General features: G+C 42.4%; 1 long non-coding RNA gene across 2 annotated transcripts; it reads right to left on the bottom strand.

Moving 5' to 3' along the window:
* Nucleotides 1–7906: 7906 nt before the first annotated feature.
* On the bottom strand, nucleotides 7907–25670 carry LOC132394220 (uncharacterized). 2 transcript variants are annotated; one of them, XR_009512223.1, is made up of 4 exons: nucleotides 25427–25670; nucleotides 22833–22920; nucleotides 10171–14441; nucleotides 7907–8604 (listed from the first exon to the last, which is right to left on the bottom strand). It is a non-coding gene; the product is annotated as an uncharacterized LOC132394220 (long non-coding RNA). The 2 variants fall into 2 exon arrangements; XR_009512222.1 differs by having other exon boundaries at nucleotides 7907–14441.
* Nucleotides 25671–26178: the final 508 nt, after the last annotated feature.

The raw sequence follows: 26178 nt of genomic DNA, 5'->3' as shown, positions 1-26178 counted from the left end.
GAAAATTCCCTGCATGTCTGGCTGATTCTGCCAAGCTCTATCTAAACCAGCCTTGCCAATTATGCCAAACTGTTGGATTCTGATGTTTAAATCAAAAGTCAGGAATGAGGCATGAAGTTTGTTGCTTCATGATTGTTTTATTAAGAGTTGCTAATAAATCATAAATCAGAGTACAGGACTTGAGATGGTATGTTGAATTGTACAAGGTATTGGTGGGGCCAAAACAGGAGTATTGTGTGCAGTTCCGGACATCTACCTACAGGAAAGATATCAATAAGATTGAAGGAATACAGATAAAATTTGGAAGGATGTTGCTGAGACATGATCTGAGTTGTAAGGAAAGATTGAGTAGGTTAGAACTTTATTCCATGGAGCATAAGTGAATGAGGGGAGATTTATAAGAGGTAAACAAAATTATGAGTATAGATAGGGTAAATATAAGCAGGCTTTTTCCATCTAGGTTGGGTGAAACTAGAAGTGAAATACTTAAGGGGAACCTGAGGGAGATCTTCTTCACTCGGAGGGTGGTGAGAGTGGGGGATACACTGCTAGCACAAGTGGTGGAAGTGGGTTCAATTGCAACATTTAAGAGAAGTTTGGATGTCCATTGATGGGAGAGTCCATATTAATAAAGATGGGCCAGAGGGTCTGTATCTGTGTTGTAGTGCTCTATGACTCTACAGACCAGGTGGAGTATGCACTGTGTGCACAAGACTGATTCAGTGTAAGTAACGTCCTCCTTACTTCCAAGGAACTGGAGGAAGCAGGAGGCCCTCTCTGCTCACTGAGCCCAGCCAGGGTATTCCTCCTCCCTCCTCCCCAGAACTTCTTTGTTCTGCTCCAAGGTCATCGAGACTGCTCTAGATTTGCTACTTTTTTGAACAAGGTCAATGAGGACCAGTCTTCAAAATGAACTAAGGCCATTATGACTGCGGAGCTGTCATACATAGCCTACTGAATGAGGCAGAGCGTGTGAGAAATCCTGATCAGCTAGCAAGGTATGGGCAGTAAAGCAAAATCAGCAAACACTTTACAACAGTGACCACAATGAATCTCACCTTGTTAGAGCTCTTAAAGAATATTGTGGTCCCTCCCCCTTTCTGCAGCTCGCCTGCATGATGAGGGAGCCTTTCCAAAGGCGGGCTGAGCTTCGATGGCCATGGGAGACCCAGGGTCCCAACTCGAGTCTATGGGTAATCACCTACTCTAGAATGCCTGAAACCATGGTCAAATAATGCCAGTTTGAAATTAAAATTAATCCTTTATTAGCTGATTAATTAAACAATTATTAAGCAAAATTATAGTACTAATTAAATGCATTTATTTAATTTGACTATTCTGCTTCCATTGTAATAAAAGTTTGCATAAAACAGAGCTGCTGATGGATTTTGGTGTTTAAATCCAAGGTTCATTTGTTAGTCAGGAAGGAAGCATAAAACTTGTTGCTTCACAAACACTTTATTCAGTTGATAGAATAAAGGAGCCAGGAGCAGAAGGCAACAGATTAAAGATAGAGATGACGTTGCTTTGTGTTTAGATACCAACAGAGATAAGAAAAAAATCAATTCAAATCTACCTTTTAGATAGTAGATAACTAATTAAATATAAGAACATACTTGTTCAATTCTGCAGTAAATATTAACCAATGAGGTAACAATTGTTCACTTAATGCAGAACAGAGAAGCTTCCAGAATTGTACTTTGTATAGCTACTAGAAGCATATTAAGCTGTTTTTGCATACTATAGCTACTAGGAATCCTAGTGAGCAGTTATATAAGTAATTATATAAAATACAAGCAGATTATTAATTGTTAAACTGCAAAGAAATGACAATTGTACAATCAGATCCAGCAATTCCCCCTTTGATTCTAAATCACACATCTAGAATCATCACATCTGAAAATTCAGAGGCAGAAAAATGCGTGGTATTTATGTTATGTATAAAATAATTTTAAAAAACTTAAATTATGAAATATCAAAGGGTATATATTCTTCAGTGTTCTTAAGATGATGTCATAGTTATGCAGATTAGTAGACATTCTTTGACAAGTTTGAACCATTCTGTTGGTGATCATCTTTAAAGATGTAAGTTATGATAAGGCATTTTAGTGTGACCAATGTGATCTGTAATACTGAGTATTTCAGCTCCTGAGACTCGAATGAATCCAATCTCAGAGAATCCCACCCATCAGAGTGATGCATTTCAGCTGTTTCTTTATGCATATGATCAGCCAAATCAGTTATGCCTTCAGACTCGCCAGGTATGTAAATACGATACTCTTTGCCTGCAAATGCATAGGCTCGCTGGCATGTATGCACTTAGTTTTACCTTCGATTTTCACTGCCAAGTTGGTAAGGTCCTTATGGATAAGGCCCTTCCCATCAAGGTCCCAGTGGATTCTTATGCAGTTACTTAATCAGCATCCACTCGTCTGGAATCGGGGTGTGTCCTGCTTCTGTTGGATCACTCCAAACAGCAGAAACCTATTGAGAAGCAGACTGGACAGTTTGGGATAATTTCACACAACAGAAAACTAAACTGGCTGCCATAATCAGCCTATCCGAAATCAAGGGCTCCTGGCAGTGACGTAGAACACCCTGTCATCACCTCGAATGGACTTAGTTTAGTTTTCTTGTTTGAAGTTGTTCTGATGCTACACTAGACCACAGGAAGAGCCATAGGCCATGGCACACCTTCCTCATGACACTTAGTCAGTGGTTGTTTGATGGTTCCATTCATTCGCTCATCTTGTCCTGATGACTCTGGGTGATGTGAACATGAAAAGACCATTCAATATTTATCAGTCGACGTAATTCCTGACAAACACTCCCAGTGAAACGTGTTCCTTGGACAGAGTCAATGTGACGTGCCAATCCCCGTCCAGGAGTATAGTCCTTGATCAGAGTTTTAGTTGTGTGTATGGCAGTGACCTTCCTTGCTGGAATAGCTTCCACACAGGGTGAAAACTTGTCCGTTATTACCAGTACGTCTCAGTATCCATAACACTTTGGTAAAGAAATGCAATCCACTTGTAAAGGTAAAAGTGGACCAGGAGGGGCAGACACTGAATTGTGGTAGCCTTTCTGCCGCTCTAGGATTTGTTTTCTGGCATGTCATGAATCTTCCAAACATTTGTTAAGCTTGTGCCCTGAACTTTGTGTTCCACCAGTACTGGGAGAATCTGTCAATCATATTTTACACTCTAATGTGTCCTAGAGAGTGATAAACGTGTACGTTTGTCTGTGATACAGAGTTCAACTTTGTTTCCATAATTCCAGTTGTCTGGTCATTGTTTATGTTCTCGGTGCTTCTTTTATTTCCTTTATTTCTTCCCATGTGCCCTTTATGAAATTTCACTGTGAGTACATTTCCCAGGCTTTCCATTTTAAACTCTTTTGCAGCCATTTCTGACCGCAGTTGTATGGCATCCACAAGTTCTTGTACTAGTTCTTAACTGGGGTTCCTACAGCCATAAAAAATCCTTTTTGTCTCCTTAAATTCCCAAAAACATGAACAACTCCAAAAGCATGTTGAGAATCTGTGTAGATATTAGCTAATCTTCCTTCTGCCAACGTACAAGATTCGGTCAAAGGTTGTAGCCCTGCCTGTCGTGTGGAGGTACCAGGAGCCATGCTTTCTGATGCCAGTACTTCAGTTTTGGAACAACAATCCCCTCTTAATCCCCTCTCATCAGTGTACAGTATCAGATCTTCGACAAAGTAATAACCACGTTTTGATCTCCATTTAGAATTAAGACTGCCATCATGTGTTTTTTGTTTATGTACAGGTAAATTGTCTAACTGTGTCAGGGATTTTTTAATGCAGGTACAGTACACAATGCCACCTTTAAAGTTTAAAAAACTTCAATTGTTCTTCATTAAGAGTCATAAAGTTGTCTGAGCACTTACTGTCCTTCAACAGCTTGTTGAGTGGTTGAGTAATAGTTGATGAATCTGCCAATAGCTTGTCAATACATTGATTAGCAATGATTTTATCTTCAGTCTGGTGTGTTTTCACTTTTTTGGTCTTTATTGGAGCAAGTTGTGACATAGCTGTCAATTTTATTGCTTCATCACTGTCATCCTCACTAGACTGTACCTCAGGAGTGTGTGCTTAGCCCACTGCTCTACTCTCTCTATACCCATGACTGGGCAGCTAGGCATAGCTCAAATACCATCTACAAATTTGCTGATGATACAACCACTATTGGTAGAATCTCATGGAGATGGGAGGGCCAACTAGTGGAGTGGTGTCACAGCAACAACCTGGCACTCAACGTCAGTAAGACTAAAGAGCTGATTGTGGACTTTAGGAAGGGTACAATGAAGGAACACATACCAATCCTCATAGACGGATCAGAAGTGGAGAGAGTGAGCAGTTTCAAGTTCCTGGGTGTCAAGATCTCTGAGGACCTAACCTGGTCCCAACATATCAATGCAGTTATGAAGAAGGCAAGACAGCGACTATACTTCATTAGGAGTTTGAAGAGATTTGGTATGTCAACAAATACACTCAAAAACTTCTATAGTTGTACTGTGGAGAGCATTCTGACAGGCTGCATCACTGGTATGGGGGGAGCTACTGCACAGGACTGAAAGAAGCTACAGAGGGTTGTAAATTTAGTAGTCTCAGTCTTGGATACTAGCCTACAAAGTACCCAGGACATCTTCAGAGAGTGGTGACTCAGAAAGATAACGTCCATTATTAAGGACCCCCAGCACCCAGGGCATGCCCTTTTCTCACTGTTACCATCCGGGAGGAGGTACAGAAGCTGAAGGCACACACTCAGCGATTCAGGAACAGCTTCTTCCCCTCCGCCATCTGATCTCTAAATGGACAGTGAACCTGTGAACACCAACTCACTATTTTAATATATTATTTCTATTTTTTGCACAATTTTTAATTTATTCAATATACATATACTGTAATTGATTTGCTTATTTATTATTATTACTTTTTCTTCTTTGATATTATGTATTGCATTGAACTGCTGCTGCTAAGTTAACAAATTTCATGACACATGCCGGTGATAATAAACCTGATTCTGATTCTGAGTCGCTAGGGACCGCTGTAGAGTTCGTGTTATGTCCATCCTGTAATTCTCTGGAGTTCTGATGGTGGCGCTGTGCAGGGAGACCGGGTGCTGTGGACTGCCATTCCTCGGGTGGAGCTTCAGAAGCAGATATTTTTCCCAGGGTTGAGCACCAGCAACTCCATAATTGGCAGGGCCAGTCGAGGCGTCACTAACAGCACTGTCCACTTGATGTCACACCTGCACTGTCTTACATTGTTTCAGTTGGCTTTGAAACTCCATACAATGCACTTCGACTGAGCTACCGTGTTGTACTGTCACTTGTATGGTTAATGCAAAGATTTGTTCTTTAGACGTTTTACTGTCTCTATCATGTAGTTTATCGAGAGTTTCATGTTTCTTTTGATTAATTAAGACTTTTCTCATCCTGTTAACTCTTTAAACTGCTCACAGATCTGATTAAGCCAACCACGAGGTCTAAATCAATAGCACCATGTTCTGGGTCTTAATAAACTTAACATTGTCAGTATATTTCATCCAGATTTTTCATTAATTTTTTTAAATGGAGAAGTTTTATTCAGGGAAGAGCTCTTAGTAAGCTTTGTGACTTTGACCTTTGTTTCAGTTCAATTTTAATTCATATGTCCTTTATATCACTTAGACCGCGATCTCAGAATATTAATAAACTCTAACCATATACCAAACAGATCACAACCACGTAGTCTGATGCAACAAACATAGATTGATCCAGCAATCAAATAGATCACAACCAATGAAATAGATTGTAAAACCACTGGGTACCAAAATAGAGCAACCAGAACAGATTGTAACTGAATAGGTTGGGACCAAATGGACTGCAACCAATATTTTCTCAGCTGCTTTACTTTTAAAATAGTAACACAGCAGTCCTCAATCCTCATTTCCATCAGGTATTCAAACCAGAACTTTTCCCTCAGGCAACAGAGGAAGTTCTTACCCCTTTTGTTGCATGCTAAAATTCCACTTCTGTCTTTGAGTTGTTGCAAATTCTAATCTAGGTATTATCTTCACCGACTACACCACTTGATGGATTTTTAAATCCGAGGTCCGTTTACTAGTGAGGAACAAGGCGTAGAACTTGTTAAGGGTTTTATGAAGAATAAAGGAAGCGGGAACAGAAGCTAGAAGCAGCAGGTTTACGGACAACAGACTAAGATGCTGCATTAAAATAAAGATTTCAAATGGCACTGCTATGTGTTTAATACGCACACAGATAAGAAAAGTTCTATTCAAATCTATTGATAATAGTTAACCAATAAAATATTAAAAATACTTATTCAATACTGCAGTAAAAATTAACCAATAAGATAACAATTATTCACAAAGCAGAGCAGAACAAAGAAGCTTCCAGAATTGCATAGCTACTAGATGCATATTAAACTCTATGTGTATACTATGACCCCTAGGAATCATAGTAAGCAGTTACTTGTATATAAGTAATTATATAAAATACAAGCAGATAATTAATTGTTAAACTACAAAGGAAATTACCATTAAAAGACCCCTCACACCCTCTCCATGAACTGTTTGTTCTTCTGCCATCAGGTAAATGTTACAGGAGCATCAAAACTAAACCCACGAGACTACTAAACAGCTTCCTCCCACAGGCAGTCAGACTGCTAAATAGCTGCTCTACCTGACTCTGCTTTGGACACTTTTAACTTGCACTGGACACTTATAACTTGTTTTTAACTGACATGTGGCTGTTGTGTTTTACTACTTATTGTTATGTTTCTTATTTAGTATTGCGTTTGTTATGTTATGATTGCACTGCTCCTGGGAAACGCTGTCTCATTCTGCCCTGCAGAGCTGATGTACGGTTAGAATGAAATCAAGTTTTTGAATCTTTGAATCTTTATCTTTAAAAATATCAGATCCAACACTGCTGATATCGTAGAAGCTTGAGTCCCTCACTGGGATTAACAAAGAGTTTCTGACTGATTATATTTATCTCAAATTCAATTTGGTATTTCTAAATTGTTAGGTGATTGACATGCTAGGTTAACCAAGCCACATTTAATGTTCCATTTTCAGTTTAGCTTTTACCTTATTAAAATTATTATCTTGAAGTAAATTGTGAAAAACAGATTGTCATTTGCCTTTCTTACAAGATCTAATGTCAGCCATGTTCAGATGCACATTTAACGTAATCATATGGATTTTAAACAAATAATAATACTGTCATTAATTAGAACTTAATTGTCATGTACTGCCTTCCTCTTTTTTGTACAATGTCCCAATGGAGTGCCAGTAGAAAAGATCTGCTCAGTTTTAGATAATGACTGACCTTTTCCAGAATTAAACAATATGGATTTTAATTTGATTTTCATGAGTAATCTATCAATTTTAACAAAAGTCGCTTTTACATGAAGATGTGCAGAGGCAATGTTGCATTTAGAGTGGATGTCACTCTATAGCCTCTGCACAACCTCAGCACTGGTGTCTGACCTGGATTTTTACACACCACTGCACAAGAGACTTCCTGCAGACTGATTTTTGAGATTAGTTTCTTGCATTTGAACCAGTGGTAAGCCTAGAATTTATCTCCTGCCCTTCATTGCATGAGAAGGTGGTGCTGAGCCACCTCCTCGAAGTACTGCAGTCCTGAAGCGATTCCCATGGTGGTGTTATGCAGGAACTTTCCGATATACACCAATGGTGATGAAGGACTGACAATATATTCTCAAAGAGAGTGTACAGTGGCACTGGAAAGTTTGTGAACCCTGTAGAATTTTCTCTATTTCTACGTAAATGTGGTCAGATCTTCATGTAAGTCTTAAAACTGGATAAAGAGAACCCAATTTAAAAAAAAACACAAAAACATTATATTTGTTCATCTATTTAATTGAGAAAAGTCAAGTCAAGTCACTCATTGTCATTTTGACCATAACTGCTGGTACAGTACACAGTAAAAATTAGACATTTTTCAGGACCATGCTGCTACATGAACAATACAAAAACTACACTGAACTACGTAGACCAACACAAGAACTACGCTAGACTACAGGCCTACCCAGGACTGCATAAAATACACAGAACAGTGCAGGCATTACAATAAATAATAAACAAGACAATAGGCCCAGCAGAGGGCAGTAGGTTGGTAGTCCGATGGCTTGGGGGAAAATCTGTTACATAAATAAACAGCTGAATGGCAGCGTCCAGGATTCCGTCCATTCCTGTACTCCAGCTGAGTATTTCGTTGCCACAGATGTAGTCCAATTTAATGTCCACTGGAGAGCAGAATGGACGGGAGAGCCGGCCGGCTGGGGCTTGCTCTTTTCCTGGCACGGACTCCTGCCCGCTCGCCTCGCTTCCATTTCCTCGCACGCCGCTTATGCTGTCCCCAACTCCAGCCACCAGCATCAGGCGACTTTGAGGACTGCAGGCCCAATTCCCTGATCCAATATTATATTTATTTGTTGGAAAAATTATGTGAACCTCTGAGGTAATGCCTTCTACAAAAGCAATTTGGAGTCAAGTGTTTCATTAAAGGAGAGGAGATTGGAGGCATGGTTTGTAGAGATGCCCTGCCCTATAAAAAAAGACACACAAAGTCAGGTTACTGACAAAGACTGCTCTTCTCAAGAAAAATATGTTTATGTGTGCCATGTCTCAATCAAACAACTTTCTGAGGACCTTAGAAGAAGAATTCTATGAACTGAAAAAGGCTACATAAGTATTCCTAAAGACCTGAGTGTACATCAGTCTACAGTAAGAGAAATTGTCTACAAATGGAGGAAACTCAGCACTGTTGCTACTCTCACTAGGAGTGGGCGTCCTGTAAAGACTACACCAAGAGCACAACATGCAATGCTGAAGGAGGTGATAAAGAACCCAAGGGTAACAGCAAAAGACCTGCAGAAGTCTCCAGAACTTGCTAAGGTCTCTGCTCATGTGACCACTATAAGAAAAACACTGAACAAAATGGTGTTCATGGAAGAACACCATGGAGGAAACCACTGCTGTCTGAAAAAAAACATTGCTGCACGTTTCAAGTTTGCAAATGACCACCTGGATGTTCTGTGACACTTCTGGGACAATGTCCTGTGGGTAGATGAGACAAAAGTTGAACTTTTTGGCAGAAATGCACATTGGTATGTTTGGAGGGAAAAGGGCACCACACAACAACATCAAAACCTCATCCCAGCTGTGAAGCACAGGGGAAGGAGCATTTGTTCTTAATTCTTCATTCCTCTCCTGGTAGGGCATAGTAGTGCATGGAGAATGACTCCAGGGGCAGTGTTTTGCACTGTGTATGAGATGTGGGAAGCTTGGGAGACCTCTGGGCTCCTGGATAACCACATCTACACCAGATGCCCTGACCCCGAGCTCAGAGAGGGTATTAAAGAACTGAGCTGCAGCTCAGTGACTTTTAGTTCATCTGGGAGGACAACGGTAGGAGCTACGGGGAGGCAGTCACCTCTGGGTTGCAGAAGACAGGTTGGTGTATAGTTATACTGAAAAGTTAAAAACGAAGTGTGTTGTGGAGAAAGCCTCTGCGTATTTGTAACATACATGTTTATTTTTCAACTGGTAATTTTTTTTTTCTTCACAACTTTTGGGCAGCTTTGGCACTTTTTCCTTCTGGCATTAAATAAAACCCCTTGCACTAACGTGCTTTTGCGGCTTACCATCTTTTTTTTTCCAACTGGTGACCCTTGTCGGGTTTTACCCACACCTGATAGCGAGGAGTGACACAGGGTTAATGGCAAAGCAACAATGGCAGGAATTTCTGGAAGCAATTTGGAAGGCACAGGATGTATACATCCCAAGGAGGAAGAAGTATTCTAATGTCAAGATGACATGACCATGGCTAACAAAGGAAGTTAAAGCCAACATAAAAGCCAGAGAGGACATATAACAGAGCAAAAGAACTGTGCGAAGTTAAAGGATGGGGAAGCAACAGATGGCAACTAAAACAGTCATTAAGAAGGAAAAGATGGAATAAGAAAGTAAGCTAGCCAATAATATTAAAGAGGGGACCAAAAGTTTCTTCAGGTACACAAAGCAAAGTGAGAGTGGGTAGCAGACCACGGGAAAACATTGATGGGCAGGTAGTAATGGGTTCAAGGAAAAGGCAGATGATCTGATTAAGTACCTTGCATCAGTCGTCACTGTGGAAGACACCAGCAGTATGGTGGAAGTTCCAGAGTGTCAGGGGGTCAGAAGTGTATGAAGTTACCGTCACTAAGGAGAAGGTTCTCACGAAACTGAACGTTCTGAAGGCAGATAAATCATCAGGACCAGATGGTTGTATCCAGAGAGCTGTGCCTGCCACGTGGCATACTGCCCTCACCTGGTCGGAGGTCACACCACATGCCAGTCAACATTTTACCCCTCCCAACTAATCAATGCACACTTAACCATTGGCCAGTTTAACTGGATTAGCCTGTCTAGCACCAAGCCATTGCTCCCCCCCCCCCCCGGTGAATCACCTGGGCTGGACCCTCCAGCCTCCTGAGCTGTAAAGGGTGCTACATGTGCTTGGCTCGCTTTCTTTTTGCCATCCTCGAGGGACCACCATGTTTCACTTCGGGCTGAAGAGTGCAGTACAGTGCTGGAGACACGTGGTGAGCTGTGCATTGAATAGGGTTGTGGAGGTGTTTATTGTTGTCCCTGTAACAGAGCTGTGCCTGCCCATAGTCAAGGGGTGGCGGGTATCATAGTTACTTTTCCCTTGCTTGTATGTGTACCTGTACTCTGTCCCCACACTGTTTTCTGGTGTATTGTACTGCCGACCCGACTTTCCCCATGCTCGTCTATTTTAAGCGTGTTTGTGCAAATATTGTAGCTGCTTATGTTGTTCCCAGGCTTTCTTCCCTTGTAAATAAACTCATTATTAAAACTGTGTGTCCGAAGTCCTTGCCTTTGAGCCACAAAGAATCTGTCTCATTTCCATCACAACAATGATGTACCATGCAGTGTTCTGAAAGAGAGGCTGGAGACACTATGGAGACATTAGTAATGACCTTTCAATAATCAATTGATTCTGCATGGTTCTGGAGGAATGGAAAATTGCAAATTTCACTTCATTCTTGAAAAAGGGTGAGAGGCAGAAGAAAGGAAACTATAGGCCAGTTAGTCTGATCTCAGTGGTTGGGAAGATGTTGGAGTTGATCATTAACTATGAAGTCTCAGGGCACATGATAAAATAGGCCGTAGTCAGCATGGTTTCCTCAAGGGAAAATCTTGCCTAACGAATCTGTTGGAATTATTTAAAGAAATAACAAGCAGGATAGAAAACGGAGGATTGGTGGATGTTGTGTACTTGGATTTTCAGAGGGCCCTTTCAAAGGTGCCACACGTGAGGCTGTTTATCAAGTTACAAGTACGTAGTATTACAGGAACGATACCAGCATGGATAAAGATAGGAAGGAGGCAAAGAGAGGGAATAAAGGCAGCCTTTTCTGGTTGGCTGGCAGTGACTAGTAATGTTCCACAGGGATCTGTGTTGGGACTGATTCTTTTTACTTTATATGTGAATGACTTGGATGATGGAATTGATGGTTTGTGGCAAAGTTCATTGACTATACGAAGATAGCTGGAGGGTGGGTAGCACTGAGGAAATATAGAGGTTTCGGAAGGACCTAGACAGATTAGGAGAATGGGCTAAATCGAAAGAAAATTTGAAAAGCTAAGGTGCTAAGTAACTTGGGTTAAAATAGCAAAAGCTCAGTTGATGAGATGGCTTCTTGTCACACCTGTGGTGACCATGTTGTGCTTGCAAAAGAAGTTGGGCGATAAAGGTGCATCCAGTGGGAAAACGTGAACTCAGAATAGCCCAGAACTTGGAAGACATTAACACATTACTGTAGATAAGGAGATGGAAAGGTAATGTGTGGACCTGATGATTCTTTATCCCCAATACCATCTGTTTTGTTGGATTTGAGATCCTAAATTCCACAGGCAATCTTGCATTAAATCCAAATTTCCTTCAACTGGCTCCAGTCTGAACCTCACCTAAGACAGATATTCTTTTTTTTCCACTTTCGGTTCTTCTTCCAATCATCCTTATCCAATGCCCTTTAACTCTTGATCTATCCATCAATGGGAACAGTACATCACTAATGATTCCTTTCTACAAACTTTTGAAGTGGGGAGATGGATTGTTACTTTTATTGTAGTTTAACTTCCCTATTCTTGCTTGCATATTTATATAATCACCTATGTACAAGAAATTGTTCAGTGTATTTCCCAGTAATTAGGGTATAGATACTTCTGCATTTTCTAGAAACTTTTTAGCTTTCAGTAGCAGGTGTCACGCTAATGGAATCAGGCTAGGTTAATTGTTATCAGCTGTCATCTCTAGTCAGAGTATGAGAAGACCACATATACCTTTTAATCTTTACTTTTTCTTTGGTTTCTTGATACTTCTTCTTGACCTTCTTTACTCTTGTAACACTTAACAAATCAGTCATGTGCAGCAAATTTCATGACTTGTTCTAGATTTCTGAAAAATCCTGATGCTTTTGATCACATGTACACCTTGAAGAATTTATGCTTTTGTGTCTGGAGGGATTTCAATTGTATTGAAGTATTGTGCATAAACTGTAAGAAAGAAAACTGAAGAGATGACTTAAACTATAATGATAGTGTCAACTGTCCGTATTGAATTCAAGCAGCAAGATGATCCTCCCAACTAATGAAATATTGGAACTAAGCCAACTCAACTGTCACCAGATGCTTAATCATAAGCTGAGAGTGTGGCCGGTTACTGCTGGTTGCATAATGTTCAATTCTGTTTGCAACCTTCAGACAATGAAGCAGACCATCTCATGCAGTAACAGTCATTGCGAAGTAAAACAACAGAATACAGAATAAAGACCCACAGTGACAGAGAGAGTGCAGTGCAGGTAGACAAAAGTGTGCAAGGCCATGACAACATAGATTGTGAGGTCAAAAGTCCATCTTATCATACTAGGGAACCATTCAATAGTCTTACAACAGTGAAGTAGAAACTGTCCTTGAGCCTGGTGGGTATCAAATCAAATCAAGTTTAATTATCATTAAAACCATACACAGATACAGTTGAATGAGACAGTGTTCCTCTGCAGCCGAGGTGCATAACTTACACTCAAAATGGCAAGAGAGAAAAATGCACACACGGCATTACACAGGAAAACACGTGTGTATTCCAAGACCTTGAGCAACATGCAAATTGATGGTGCAGCTTCCAGCATGTCATTCCACTGGTCAAACTGATAAAGTATGTAAAGGATTAACACAGTTAGTTAAACAAAGCAGCCTGCTTTTCTGCAAGAAAATGCTGATGATTAACAGATGTGCTAATCTTGCTTTCAATGTTGAGTCATATTTCTTCTTGCAGTTAGACAGTTAGTGCTTGAAGGTCCCGGTTTCTTTGTACTGTCATGCACATAGAGAAGACTGGCTCCAGCCTGCCCTGTGTGAACAATTGTATCTATTCTGTAAGAGGAACAGTCACAGACTCTTCTTGTTTGAGTGACTAACCCAAATGCCCCGGAGGCTTTGAATAAAGAGTTTGTACTTATACAGTCCTTGAGTGAGTTTATCCAGATTCGACTTCCGCAAAACGTTGGCGGGAAACACTGATGAGAGAGGCCAGCCCCCAACCGAGCGTGGACACCACGCTACACTGCCTCTGGCAGCAGGCAAGCCCACGGCTCGAGGCCTAGTCCTCACTACAACTGAGGCCACGCTGCTGCCTTGTTATCACCACCAAGCAAGGGAAACGGGCCTGTGGCACCTTACATTATCAATGTCCAACAGGGTCTTGCGATCACAAGAGAAACATTCAAGACAGTCACTCACAATTATGCCGCACGCTGCTTTCGGACACCAACTTTGATGCCTTTGACTATCAGTCAGCTCCTCCGAACTCTCTCTGTCAACTTCTCCGACCCAACCTCTAGCTTCCCCTTCTCTGACCCAACTGCTTCTTCTTCTCCAGCCCATCCGCCGGCTTCTGCTTCTCGGCCTGTCTACCGGCTCCTTTGACACTATGGTCAGCTGCTCTGAACAGTGAGCAGATCACTGATGTGATAGATCTGTTGTACTTGTAGTTTTTGGAGTCCAGTATAGCCTTACGATCACAAAAAGCACATTTTAAGAAGAGAAGTGCGCCTTGGTAGGCCCCTCGAGAGGCCGGTGTGGTTGAACATGCCGCCATCTGTGCTTCCAGGCTTTTGGGCCTCCTGTCCAAAAGGAGGCAGAAGAAGAGGGGATATCTGGGGTGGATGGAGGTTTTAATTACACTGGCTTCATTACTGAGGCACTGAGAAGTGTAGTCAGAGTGCTGAGAGGGGAGGCTGGTTTCCAGGATCTGCTGAGCTGTGTTCACAACTCTCCGCAGTGTTTGGTGGTTGTGAGCAGAGCGGTTGTCATGCCCAGCTGTGATGCATTGATAAAAAAATAGTGAGGGTCAAAGGACTTGTGCCAAAGCAATAATCATATTGAATCAAAAAGAGAACTTAACCACATATTAACATTTTGGGGGTGTCAGCACTGGTAACAACTTAAAAGGATCAATCACATATATTAGGGCTAAAAGAACAGATCTTCTGCAGTAAATTACTCAACTTCTGAGCCCCAAACTTGTAATGTGCATGTCAAGTGTCTGATGGAATAATCTGGACTTGGCTGAATGGCTGCAGCTCCAACACCAGTCACGAAGCTCGATGGCATCCACAACAGAGCAGCCATTACACCACCTAGAAATCCACCATCAGTTCACTGTAACGGCACAGTGTACTATCTCCTCAATATACTAGGTGACTCTCTTTGGCATCTCCCAAACCTGTAGCAATAGCACAGAGGGACAAAGGCAACAGGAATTCCACAATACCTCCAAATCAGCTGGATCAACTCAACTCCTGGATCCATTGTAATTTGCCTTTTGCCACAGTGTTCGCCATCTCATTGGCTCCCCACGCAGCCTTGGATCACCTGGCCAATACTAGTACCTATGTCAATATACTGGTTATTGACCACAGCTCAGCATTTAATACCACCATTCCTACTGTCCTGATGGAAAAGCTACAGAACCTGAGCCTCTGTACCTCGCTCTGCAACTAGATCCTCGACTTCCTAACCAGAAGACCACAATCTGTGCAGATTGGAAATAACATCTCCATCTCAGTGACAATCAACATTGGCACACCACAGGGGTGTGTGCTCAGCCCACTGCTCTACTCTCTCTACACCCATGACTGTGTGGCTAGGCACAGCTCAAATGCCATCTATAAGAATGCTGATGATCAACTATTGTTGGCAGCATCTCAGATGGTGGTGAGAGGGCGTACAGGAGCAAGATGTACCAGCTAGTTGAGTGGTGTCACAGCAACAACCTTGCACTCAGCAACAGCAAGACTAAAGAACTGATTGTGGACTTAAGAAAGGGTATGACAAGTGAATACATACCAATCCTCAAAGAGGGTTCAGAAGTGGAGAGAGTGAACAATTTCAAGTTCCTTGGTGTTAATATCTTTGAGGATCTAGCCTGGTACCAACATATTGATACCGCTATACAGAGGACAAGGCAGCAGCTATATTTCTTTAGGAGTTTGAGGGGATTTGATATGTCATCTGAAACAAGTTGTATTAATCTTGTTCAGAACCTTGTTAGACATATTTGAAATAACGAGCCATCCTGGTTCCATTTAATGTGAAGTGGTACGGACTGGAAATGGGCACGATGATGCCCGAGATGAGAGGACTGAGTGTCATTAGTAAAGGGAAGACTGATGGAGACCAGAGGTGGCTGTAGGAAACGCTACAGCCAGGGGGTGTAAATATCAGAAACTCCTCACCACAATAGGTGACTGCCATAAACATTGTTGAGTTAAATAATACCGATGGATTTAAGGAAAAGTAGTTGATAATTTTGCGAGAAAATGTATACAGGTGAATGTATCTAACATGGAAAAAGACTTAGGTTAATTGTTAATCAGACACTCTACTGCAAAATTTTCATAAGTAATGTGGTTACTGTGGTGAACTACATATACCTGTCGGGACACGCCCCCTGCTGACTGCTCCTGTGGCTCCTCCCACGGATCCCAGTATAAAGGTGATTGGGGCCTGAGCCCTGCCTCTCAGTCTCCAGGATGTAGTGTGGTGGTCAGTTGTTGCTTGTTCTTTCTTCCAGTCAATAAAAGCCTATATCTCGCCTCACGTCTCGGAGAGTTATTGATGGTGCATCAGTTACAACAGGAAGTGGGAGGCTTGATATACTGTACTGAGTGAATCACCCGCTCTCATCCCAGAGTGTTTCCATCATCTACTTGGCACAAGTCCTGAGCGTGATGGAATACACGGCTGAGCGTAGTGATAACGATCTCAAGAAGCTCAGAATGCACAGGACAAAGCAGCTACTCGACTGGTGGCTTATCAACCACCAACGTTCATTCCCAGAGTACAATGGCTGCAGTCTGTGCCATCTGCAAAATGCACTGCAGTTCCACCCCTTGGCTAGTCCAGCAAACCGCTCAAAGTTGCCACCTCTACTGCTTAAAGAAAAACAACTGGAGTGCAGTAGTCAAATCACAAACAAGAGAAAATCTGCAGATGCTGGAAATTGGAGAAACACACACAAAGTGCAGGAAGAACTCAGCAGGTCAGGCAGCATCTATGGAAAACAGTACAGTCGACGTTTCAGGCCGAAACCCTTCAGCAGGGCCTTCGGGTTGAGTCCTGCCAGAGGGTCTCAGCACGAAACATTGACTGTGCTTCTTTCCATCGATGCTGCCTGGCCTGCTGAGCTCCTCCAGCCTTTTGTGTGTGTTGAAGTGCAGTAGTTGTGAGAGAACATCTCCGACTGGTTTCTCTTCCCACCTATATCACTGGGAAATCTACTGCTGGTCTTTCCTCATCATTCAGACTAAATTGAGGAACCCTCTGTCCAGCAGCACTGTGGGAACCTTCAGCACGAATGTTCAAAATGCTGGCTCACTGCTACCTTCTCAGAAACCATGAGGGACTGGTAACAATGATGAATAACAAAACATGCTTGGATTCATACTTTTCATGGAAAGAACCAGGTTAACTGACCCAATGAATTCACCCCACCACTTCTGCCCATTTACACCAATCCCACTTCTCTGATTAGACCAGTAGTGCTCAAACTTCTGCTTGTGGCCCACTTGAGGGTTTTACTTACCTCTGTGGCCCCTACTCTCCATAGTCTCTGTTAGTTGTTAAAGTTTCTTTTTGATCAATTGTGCTAATTATCCTAATCTATAGTCAATATTTATGTTAAACAGGTTATAGGTATTATGTTAAATAGAAGGTTCAAAGGTTCATTTATTATCAATGTATACACTCTGAAATTCTTCTTCTCCAGGTAGCCATAAACCAAGAAAGAAAAGAAAGGCAGCACAGTCAGCACCCACAAATCCCCCACCCACAGAAAACAATGAAAAATGGAACAGGCACATTGACTCCCAAAGTCCCCTCTCTCATATAAAAAAACAAGAAAGATCCGGAGAAAAACACTGAATATAAAAAACTGTAAGAATGAAAGGAAGTCCATATCCAAAATGTAGAAAACCTGGGTAACATTCTTCAGGCAGAGTGACAAGCTCTTACCTCTCCATAGCAGAGCGATCCCCCAGCAATCAGAAGACAGTCTCCCCTCTCCGTAGCAGAGTGATCCCACCAGTGATCAAAAGGCAGTCTCCCCTCTCCGTAGCAGAGTGAACCCACCAGTGATCAAAAGGCAGTCTCCCCTCTCCGTAGCAGAGTGAACCCACCAGTGATCAAAAGGCAGTCTCCCCTCTCCGTAGCAGAGCGATCCCACAAGTGATCAAAAGGCAGTCTCTCGTCTCCAGCAGCAGAACGATCCACCAGTGATCAAAAGGCAGGCAGCCAGCGTTCACCTTCTGCATTCACCTCAATGTTCTCAACAATGGACCAATGGAAATTTAATCAGTGAAATGGAGTCAAGCATCTACTTGCACCCCATCCCACTGTCTTCTTGTCCAGAGGTTCATGCACGCTGCCTCTGCCTCCCAGAATCCTCTTGGAGACTGCAGAGCACTGAAGCACGAAATGATCTCCAAACTGTAAACCATAATTTCCAGAATCACATTCAAGACAAAAAGCAAATGTAAAAGACATAAAAGAAGTGAAATGTATGGTTTATGGTCTATCCAGAAGCTGTCGAGTTACAGGTTGTACAACTTGAATGTTACAGGTGTTTATGAACAATAAAACAATTTTAAAGCTCTGAATAGGCTGCTTTATTTATACTAACCCTAATATTCCTCCAACCAGCAATGTTATTACTTTGGGTATTGGGTAAATTCCTTGTGACTGATGCAAACTAGCAAGTTTTTGAATATCTGGTTGCAACTTAGTTAAAGAATATATGAAGGTCACCTCTTTTCACACCATCAAGATATTTACAAACTTTTGATAGTAGGTAAAGAACTTGACTAAAACTGCATTCAACTAGGTAAGAGGTGTGAAACCCAATTAAAAACAACTTTTCTTTCCTCCAGAGCTATGGAAAGTTATTTTGAATTTTGCTTGAGTTGTTATATCTCTCTGCAGCTCAATAAGACACTTCTTTCAGTGTGGTGTCAACATCATTCACGTTCACCTCAAATGGATTAATCACTCAATCTGGAATGTGCATCTCCGGGAGATGTCTGAACTGAAATTCCATATCAAAGTGCAGTTGTTTTAAATGATCAAGATATACCATCATCTTACAATTCCACTTTGTGAGCGGCCAGCGAAGGAAATTGCATAAACTCACAACGTCCAATATTGCTGCTGAAAAGTTTGAGTTTTCCGAGGAAAGCAGTAATTGCCTCTTTGCATTATATGAGATTGCAGATTTTCCTTGTAACTGTTTAATAAATTTAGTCTTTCAAATATATCTGACAGGTGAAATATATCAGACTTAGCAGCAACAATTTGTTTGCTGTTTATCACTTGGAAATACTACTATCCCAAAGTGCAACAAAGCGATGAAGAAATTTTCTTTTAGATAACCATCGGAACTCTGTAGACATTAACAGCCGTTCAAAATCTTCTTCCTTTTCCTCACAAGATTGTCAATAAAGATGATCTTGAAGTCCATTTGATTTGATAAAGTTGACAGCCATTATTACAGCAGCAAAATTGTTCAAACACACTCCCAACTTTTTTGAAACAAGTGCTGAAGGTAATGACACAGTGTACGCAAAAAACATCAGGCTCAGCATTTTGTAAACGGATCCTCCGTATCCTCCTACCATCGAAGCAGCACCATCAGTTACGCAAAAAACATCAGGCTCAGCATTTTGTAAACGGATCCTCCGTATCCTCCTACCATCGAAGCAGCACCATCAGTTACGCAAAAAACATCAGGCTCAGCATTTTGTAAACGGATCCTCCGTATCCTCCTACCATCGAAGCAGCACCATCAGTTACGCAAAAAACATCAGGCTCAGCATTTTGTAAACGGATCCTCCGTATCCTCCTACCATCGAAGCAGCACCATCAGTTACACAAAAAACATCAGGCACAGCATTTTGTAAACGGATCCTCCGTATCCTCCTACCATCGAAGCAGCACCATCAGTTACGCAAAAAACATCAGGCACAGCATTTTGTAAACGGATCCTCCGTATCCTCCTACCATCGAAGCAGCACCATCAGTTACGCAAAAAACATCAGGCTCAGCATTTTGTAAACGGATCCTCCATATCCTCCTACCATCGAAGCAGCACCATCAGTTACGCAAAAAACATCAGGCACAGCATTTTGTAAACGGATCCTCCGTATCCTCCTACCATCGAAGCAGCACCATCAGTTACGCAAAAAACATCAGGCTCAGCATTTTGTAAACGGATCCTCCGTATCCTCCTACCATCGAAGCAGCACCATCAGTTACGCAAAAAACATCAGGCACAGCATTTTGTAAACGGATCCTCCGTATCCTCCTACCATCGAAGCAGCACCATCAGTTACGCAAAAAACATCAGGCACAGCATTTTGTAAACGGATCCTCCGTATCCTCCTACCATCGAAGCAGCACCATCAGTTACGCAAAAAACATCAGGCTCAGCATTTTGTAAACGGATCCTCCGTATCCTCCTACCATCGAAGCAGCACCATCAGTTACGCAAAAAACATCAGGCACAGCATTTTGTAAATGGATCCTCCGTATCCTCCTACCATCGAAGCAGCACCATCAGTTACACAAAAAACATCAGGCACAGCATTTTGTAAACGGATCCTCCGTATCCTCCTACCATCGAAGCAGCACCATCAGTTACGCAAAAAACATCAGGCACAGCATTTTGTAAATGGATCCTCCGTATCCTCCTACCATCGAAGCAGCACCATCAGTTACGCAAAAAACATCAGGCACAGCATTTTGTAAACGGATCCTCCGTATCCTCCTACCATCGAAGCAGCACCATCAGTTACACAAAAAACATCAGGCACAGCATTTTGTAAACGGATCCTCCGTATCCTCCTACCATCGAAGCAGCACCATCAGTTACGCAAAAAACATCAGGCTCAGCATTTTGTAAACGGATCCTCCGTATCCTCCTACCATCGAAGCAGCACCATCAGTTACACAAAAAACATCAGGCACAGCATTTTGTAAACGGATCCTCCGTATCCTCCTACCATCGAAGCAGCACCATCAGTTACGCAAAAAACATCAGGCACAGCATTTTGTAAATGGATCCTCCGTATCCTCCTACCATCGAAGCAGCACCATCAGTTACACAAAAAACATCAGGCACAGCATTTTGTAAACGGATCCTCCGTATCCTCCTACCATCGAAGCAGCACCATCAGTTACGCAAAAAACATCAGGCTCAGCATTTTGTAAACGGATCCTCCGTATCCTCCTACCATCGAAGCAGCACCATCAGTTACACAAGCTATTATATTTTCCAGCAGGCTATTGTTTTCCAAGAAATCGCTCTTGACTTCTTCAAAAATACTTTCACCTTCGGTGTCTGTCTTCAGCTTTCTGGCAAAAAGCATTTCCTCACTGGCCTGATCATCATTTAAAACCTAACATATGTCATCAGAGGAGCTTCATTATCACGTAATGTGCTTACATCGATTTGCAGGGCAAGCTTCTTCAGCCATTTTGCTGCCTCTTTTACGTCATCTAGCTTATTTTCCCATTCATTTCATTCAGGGTTCCAATTAAATTACATATATATTTCATTTTTATTTATATATTTTAGTAATATTTCATTAAAGCAGTAAACTTACCATGGCCCATACAGAAACTCCTGTGGCCCCCAGGTTCCTGTTTTTTTTTACTTGTGGCCTCTACAAAATCTGGCATGGCCCCCTGGAGGTCCATATGGCCTACACTAAGAACCACTGGATTAGACCATGTTTTTTTATCTGTCTCTGTCTCTACTCATTACCCACCAGCCACTGTCACCCAGCTCCACCACTCTCCCCTTCCCCCCCCCCTCCATCATTCCCCTCCTCACCTGGTTCCACCTCTCAGCTGCTAGGCCCTGCCTCAACAGCCCCTCTCCCCTTTTTCTATAGACTATCTTCCCTCTAATGCCTCAGTCCTGATGCAACCTGAAATGCTAATGATCCCTTTGCAGTCACCCCAGATCAACCTTACTTTTAGTTTCTCACTAGGATTTAAGGATCTGTGCGATGGAAGATGATGAGTAAATTCCTTCCAACCTCCTCTATTGCAATGAGGTAACCAGCAGGAATATGAGGGCCCATAGGAGAGGAAGTAGTTACCGTCTCCAGCACAACCACATCAGAAGATTGGAATATGGGTGACAATCATCGCTGCACCAGCAGAGAGAACAAAACAGGTTTGAGGTGGCAATGAACACACACAAAATGCTGCAGGAACTCAGCAGGCCAAGCAGCATCTACGGAAAAGAGTAAACAGTTGACGTTTGAGGCTGAGACCTTTCTTCAGGACTGGAGGGAAAAAAGAGAAGAAACGGAGAGAAAAAGAGAGAAAAAAGATGTCTCTCAGCCTGAAACGTCGATGGTACTCTGTTCCATAGATGCTTACTATCCTGCTGAGCTCCTCCAGCAGTTTTTGTGTGTTGCTTGTATTTTCAGCATCTGCAGATTTTCTCTTGCGATGATTATGAATTGATTACCTGCTCTTTGACTTTTAACACATTTAAACTCACCACTAACTTGCTGTTGCAGCCGTTCTTCATGCCCCTTGTTGGGGAAGCCCTCAGCTGCCTTTCTTTAGCCTCTCCACCGCTTCCTCCTCACTGCTCCCGTCTCTGATGGGCCAGTGTATCTCATGGGTTAGCAAACAGCGCCACTTAGAGCATTGAAGTAACTCAGCAGCGTCATCGGGACAAATCACCATTTCGCTCATTCATTTCAGGTTTGACTTCCCAGTGAATTGAATTGAATTGACTTTATTACTTACATCCTTCATATACATGAGGAGTAAAAATCAGATCTTGTTTCTGTACGCCCCTTTATCATGTATTTCCCTACCGAAGAACATGTTTCCCTGTACAAACCATAATCTCTAGACTGGGCTGCAGGGTTACAAACCAAGTCCAGTCAAGGGGTCCCCAGAAGCAGCACCCTGGCCTCCCCAAAAGCCAATGTATCATCCCTGAAGTGTGGAGTCTTAAAGTGAATGTAGTTTTCTTAATGGGAGAGATGCAAGTTCTGCACAACTGAAGTATCAATGTATAAATTCAATGAGTCACAACACAATGCTCAAAAGGCCTGTCAAATTTCAGCAATTATATTTCACAGGTTACTGCTGTCTACGTCCCCACCTACCATCCACAGCTCCACGTACCAACTGCGTTCGCGATGATCTCCGGCTCCCAGCTTCTAACAACTCCCCGGTCATCATGGACTTTCCTTCACTGAGCAGGTGAGAAGGGCTGTGGGGAAATGCAGACACAGCAAGGCATTGGGACAAGACGGTGTGAACCCCAGGGTCCTGAGAGAGTGTGCTGAGCAGCTGACTGGAGTTCTCCAGCGCATTTTCTCCCTGAGTCTCAGCCTGGAAAGGGTACTGACTGCATGGAAAACATCATGTGTGGTCATAGTACCCAAGAAGGGCCAACCGAAAGTATTGAATAACTACCATCCAGTGGCCCTGACCTCACACGTCATGAAGACCCCAGAGAGGCTGGTCCTCTGGCCCCTGGTGAGATCAGCCCTCAATCTCCTGCAGTTTGCCTACCAGGAGCACAGTGGAGTCAATGATGCAGTCAATTACCTGTTGAACAGAGACTACCCGCATTTGGATAAGCAAGACAGTGCAGTGAGGATCATATTTTTTGATTTCAATACTATACAACCCTCATCATGGGGGAAAATCTCCCTTCAATGCAGATTGGCACTTTCATTATATCCTGACTAGCAGACCACAGTTTGTGCAGCTTCAGAACTGTGTCAGACATGGCTATGAGCAGCTCCAGGGCTCCACAGGGGATTGTTTTCTGTCCCTTCCTGTTTGCCCTGTATACCTTGGACTTTCACGTCATCTACAGGAATTCTCTGATGACTCAGCAATGATTGGGTTATACAGGGAGGACAGGAGGATGAACACAGGGCCCTGGTGGAGGACTTTGTCTGATGGTGCAAGCTGAATCATCTGCAGCTCAACATCAGTAGGACAAAGGAGATGGTGATGGACTTTAGGAAGACTAAGCCTGCACTGCTCCCTGTTACCGTTGATGGTGAGGACCCACAAGTACTTGGACGACAGGCGTGAGTGAAGCACCAACACAGAGTCTGTGTACAAGAAGGGCCAGAGTCGCCTCTACTTGCTGAGGAGACTGAGGTCCTTTGGAATATGCAGGCCTCCCCTTCACATGTTCTACCGGTCTGCTGTCACCAGTATAATCTTCTATGCGGTGTGTGATGGGGCAATGGCATCAACACGGGTGATGCCAACAGGCTCAATAAACTGATTAGAAAGGCTGGCTCTGTTATAGGAGTCAAACTGGACACACTGGAGGCTGTGGTAGAACAAACGGCCCTATGGAAAATCCTGGCAATTCTGGACAATGTTTCTCACATGTTTCTCTGCATGCCACCTTGGCTGAACAGAGGAGCACTTTTAGTGATAGATGAAGACAACTGCACTGCTCTAAAGAGCATTATATGAGGTCATTCTTTCCCTCAGTCATTCGGCTCTATAATGAGTCAACCTACACCTGGGGAAGTGATGACCCCCTCCTGTTAGACTGTTTGGGGTAATTTATTTTTTATTCTTTCTTACTTCCCTTCTAATATTGTATATCTGTGCAATTGTAATGCTACTGTGACACTAATTTCCTTTGGAATCAACAAAGTATCTGTCTATCATTGCTCGAGCCTCCTGCTCTAATCTCTGCACTTGACTGTACTTGATATAATTTATCTAATTCACAGTAATGGTCCGAAACATCGATTGTTGATTCATTTCCATAGATGCTGCCTGATCTATTGAGTTCCTCCAGCACTTTGTGTGTGTTTATCCAATTCACAGTCCAGTTTGCAGTCTGAACTGGGCAAATTCCAAGAGTTGAATTGCTCTCACCCCTCTCTTCAGTATCCCATGTAAACTAATCCCAAACTGTACAAAGACAAACTGCTTCAGGATCTTAGTGGTTTGAACAGTATCTGTGGGAGAAAGCAATCATTGATGTTTCAGGTTGAGACCCTATTCACCTGGTCTCTTCAAATTCCCAGTAATATTTTGTCTAACCCTCTTCTCTCTATGTTCCCAATGATCTTGTTTCCAACTATTTTTACCTTCCCAGTAGTAACCCACCTTTTGTAATCCCTCATTGGCCCCTAAACCCCAGTCCCCTTAGTAACCCTTTGGATCTAATCACATTCTCTCAAACTCACAGATGCTCTCCCCAGACATACTTCACTTGTAAGCAGATTGCCATTTTATTGTGCAACAAGGCAGAATAATTTTATTTGAACAAAGCAGATGATTCTTTACAGGAAGGTTACCTGGAGAGAGTTTAACATTTTGAGTGGGTTGCTGAGATAATAAAACATGCTCCCAATGTGGCTGAAGACTGTTGTCCACAACTGGACATGCATCAGCAAATGTTCTTGGGACTTTGGTGGCCATCTGCACTCATGATTTGTTTTGTTTTTAAAGCTTTAGTTTGTTAACTGAGTTTAAATTCTAGAGCTGTTGTGGTAGGATTTGAATCTGGATCTCTGGATTAGTGATAAAATCGGAAAATGTATATGCCATCAGCAACTATTTTATAAGAGGTTTAGATGAGTTGTACTAGGTGGGTTTGGGAGCTGTCGGAAGAATGGGGGAGGCAGGAAGCTGGCTCCAAACCTCCACAACTATTACATTGTATTAAGTTATATTAGCATTATTAAAGTAGTTATAGAAATATATGAATTTTACAATTAATTACTCACACAGCCACAAATGTGTACAGTTCCTAGATAGGTTTGCAATTTCTTCAGCCTTCAATGGCCTTTCCCGGCAGTGCTTCATTCTGTTTATCCATAATCCCCGCGGGAGAGGCAGGCTGCGATTTGGCAGCACTGACACAGGCTTTCGAATTTAACTTTGTCACTATGTCTCTCTTGGGTTAGGCTCAGCTCCCTGTTGAAAGAGCAGGTGCTGAGAGGACGAAGCGTTTTCAGTGTACTAGGAAAGGATTGCTTACTCATTGTACATAACTGGTAACTGGGTGCATCACAGTCTGATCTCCTGAACTCTGGCCCTTCGTACTGGCATAGACGCTGGTAATGTGGCCTAGATTCAAAGTGAAATAAATAAATTTGCTGGTCCTGTATAGCTATACAGGAAAGAGCAAATAAGGTCATAAGACCTAGGAGTAGAATTTGACCACTTGGCCCATCAAGTCTGCTCCACTATTCAATCATAGAAAATTTATACAAAATACTCTGTTACTCTGCATTTCCAGCATCATCAGAATCTCTTGTGTTTCCTCCCACAGTCTAAAGATGTGCTGGTTGGTAGGTTAACTGTAAATTGTAAATTGTCCCGCGATTAGGCAAGGGTGAAGTAAGGGGGTTGCTGTGCGGCTTGGCTCAAAGGGCTGGAAGGACCGATTCCACGCTGTATCTCAATAAATTAAAATTAACATGGCTAATTTATTATCCCTCTCAACCCCACTCTCCTGCCTTCTCCCTGTAAACTT

Source organism: Hypanus sabinus, chromosome 5, assembly GCF_030144855.1.
Source record: "Hypanus sabinus isolate sHypSab1 chromosome 5, sHypSab1.hap1, whole genome shotgun sequence".
Classification (NCBI taxonomy): Eukaryota; Metazoa; Chordata; class Chondrichthyes; order Myliobatiformes; family Dasyatidae; genus Hypanus; species Hypanus sabinus.
Note: the sequence above shows the minus strand (reverse complement) of the source record. Positions and strands in the feature narration are given on the sequence as shown.